Genomic DNA, 3691 nt, shown 5'->3' with positions numbered 1-3691 from the left:
CTTAAGTGGTATGATCCACCTTCTTGGTGGCGGTGTTTATTTGATTAACTTCATATTAATGAGTATGTTTTGTGAGTGTGACTTTGAAGGCCTAGTATATGAAATAAGTGATATTGAAGAAAAATTTTGTTTTGTGTTGTGTGAAGTTGAATAGAATGTTTGGTTTAGATTATGCCTAAGTAAAGTATATGACTTTGTGAACTATATAATATGTGTAAATTGATGAATGTAGGTCTAAAGCACGTATCGAAGCTAATGTAAATGAAATAGTTTATAAATGTAAGATGTTCTCAAAAGTACACACAAACACTTAAATGAATGTATGAAGTTAAATTGAGTAAATAGAGGAGTTTTGAGGTGAATACTCTTTGAGAGTTGAGATGAAGTGTTTAGTAGCAACCTCACTACATCCTAAGAGCTTTCTAAGATAGGTCGGAGGATGAATTCTCTTCATGAGTTGAGATGTGGTGTTCACTAGCTATCTTTAACCTATAGTTTGAAGTGTTTAGAATCCGTGGGGTTTATGTCTAGCACCGAGGATATGAAGAAGAGGTGGTTACACTTCGTGAGTTCAGATGTTGTATTTAAATGTACGTCTTGAGATGACTACTCCTCGTGAGTAGAGAATGAGTTAATTTGTAGCTATCTCCTTATCCCTTAAATATGCGCCCTCATAGGTGTAGTTATTAGGAAAGCTATAAAAAAGCTAAAAAGAATGACTTTACTCTAGAAAAGTGATGATCCCTCATCCGATAATGGTTAATGTCAGGATTCCATGTTTAGCTCTCATGGTCTATGTCAGTTAAGCTAAACCTCCACAAAAGAATTGATTGAACTAACTATTATAAAAGAATGTGCCACTTAGGGTATATGGTGGTATTGGACGCTATCTACTCATTGCACTAGGTAGGACTTTGTAACAGGGAATACTAGGTGCCAAACCTTCTAAAAGAATGTGCTACTTAGTGTAGGTGGTGGTATGGGACTCTATATACTCATTGCACTAAGTAGGCATTCCGAAAGGGAAGACTTTGGTGGTTTGTTGGGTGTCCTTTTAATGTCTTGTCCTTGAGTATGGGTCTTGTTAACACAAGTTGAGTAAGCCGAAAGGGGTAGTCTTTAGGATTGTTTTGGTGTGTATTGAAGAAGGAAAATGCATACTTTCTTCATTATCACCTTAGTGAGTCTCAGGATAACCACGAGGTAGGGAATCTCCTATTGAAATGAGTTCACTTTCTCTTCACTTGGCCTTGGTAGTTCACACATTTAGAATAGGATAATTCAATGTTAATGCTTTAAATGATTCATTGTGATGGTTCAGAATAGTTCATTGTAAGGGTCATTTGATTTCACTGTAAGGTTTTGAAAGTTACTGTAAATTGCCTCCTTTGTGTAAAATTATGAAAATTCTTCTCCAGGTGTTAAATGATGTTCCTTATGATGTTTTACATTTATATTCGTGAATGTTTTACTTAAATTTCATGAAATATTATTTTTACTAAAATTTCCCTTTTCGCATGACTTTGTATATGCCATACTTAGTACATTATTTGTACTACCCCATACATTTCTATACTACAAGTGTTGGTTGGAAGTATTTTGAAGGTTGAAGGCTACAAAGAAGAGCTTGTGAAAGTTTCTCTCAAGGAAAAGTATGTTCTCATATATGTGAGGGCATAGTCCTTTTCTTAAATTCTTAGTTAAAGACTTATTATGCATTTGATTTCAATGTAAAGGGCCGTGTCTGTAAGATATTATAAGTCGTGTCTTAAGTTTGGTTTGTGACGATGAGATTTCTTAGGTATTTATGAAAAAATTCCTCTTTATTAATTTATTTGTGAAAAGTTTTAATTCCGCACTACTTTTCTTGTCTTATGTAGTGAATTCTAGTTAAAGGGCTTGTAAAAGACCCCAAAGGGTGAAGCATGCCCTTTCATGAAGCGAGGGTTACTTCTAATTTCTAAGGGATTCGTTCATATCAAAACACTCTCGGTGCTGCACATTTATTCCCTTTAGAAAAAATCTGTAGTCATTACATATGTTTACCATAATATTTACTAGATATTCACGTCAAACCTTATCATAATAGCTAATAAGTGTTCATAAGTGAGAATGATCCTTTAACTTTAGAAACACTACAAAATGAGTAAGCCTTTCACTTTATCATGACATTATAATCATGAGAACTAGCTTTGAATGATACAACAATCTTAACATAAGGTACATGCATATTTCCTAATAAAATTCAAGTGTATAAGGTGAAGGATAAGTAAGCCTTGCCATCAATACCATAACAACACACTACATATTAAATCATTACCATTAAAATGATTGACCTCTCATACATAAGTTCCATGGAGAACCAACCTTCATAATTTTTTCCCTTTTAGGGACTTGATACTTCAATCAACCGAAAAATGCTTAATCGGCAAACATCAACATAAACTATTGGTATACTTATCACCTTCAATAAGTCCACAAATCCAAGATTTAGAAAATTGGGGAAGAACATGAGTCTGCGGAATTTTACATGAAATATCACAAATAATCATCATTATACAAATAATCAACCCTAAATATCCATAAATAATCACAATAAATCAATAAAATTCGTTTATGAATGAAACCCATGTGTAAGAGTAAAACCCTAGACTTTTGGGGAACTTTTGAAAGCATAATTTGAGGACCTCTTGGGGAAAGAATTCCCAAGATTGAAAAGAAAATATACCTTGTAAATGTTCAAATAATTATGGAAGAAAGTTATGTTCTTGAAGCCCTAATTAAAACTTGTCATTTCTATTCAATGGAGTCTTGAGTAGAGAGAGTTTGGAGGAAGATTGAGTTTATGTTTTGATTTAATTTGTTGAGTTAGAATAACTTGGGGGGATGGAGTTTGGGTCTTATAGTTAGGTAATTAACTTACTAACCCACCCCCTTAACCTTGATTAAATAACAAACTTGAACTTACTTCCCCAACTTAAAAACTAATTTTGAAATTGCTCCCAACCTATAGACCGTAGGTGGATCCACGCCCCTATGATGTTGCTCCTTGGAACTAGTTTGAGAGTTAAACAATGGGTACATTGTGGAAATAGTAATTCTAAACCCACGAGCCCCTTCCATGGTCCATCACGCAGTTGAAGGCCCGTCAAAGGTTTTCATGGAGGGTTGTTGTCTTTTCACAACATTTGATCAGAAGCTTGGGTCATCCTAAAGGACCCCTTCAATGGTCCTTGGGTTGTCGTACGTGGCAGTTTTGAGCCTAAAAACCTCTTTTTTTACCTATTTAAAGTTGTTTTACAAGATTACACCATCATACGACACTCCCAAGCGATAATAATACCTAAGAAGACCTACTATTATAATTTCACAAGATTACCGACGTGTCACGACCCAAAACCGGGGCCGCGACTGGCACCCACAATTTCCCTCCTATGTGAGCGAACCAACCAATCTAACCCTTATCATTTTAACATATATCAACAGAAAATAATGCGGAAGACTTAAACTCATTAAATAAAACAAATCAACATCTTATTAATTCCCCAAAATCTGGAAGTCATCATCACAAGAACATCTATCTCAAATTACTAAACTAAGAATGTCTAAGAACAAAAATAACTAAAAAGCTAGTCCATGCCGGAAGTTCAAGGCATCAAGACTTGAAGAAGAAGACCCAGTCCAAGCTAGA

Source organism: Solanum pennellii, chromosome 9 (assembly GCF_001406875.1).
Source record: "Solanum pennellii chromosome 9, SPENNV200".
Classification (NCBI taxonomy): Eukaryota; Viridiplantae; Streptophyta; class Magnoliopsida; order Solanales; family Solanaceae; genus Solanum; species Solanum pennellii.
This window is presented reverse-complemented; position numbering follows the sequence as displayed.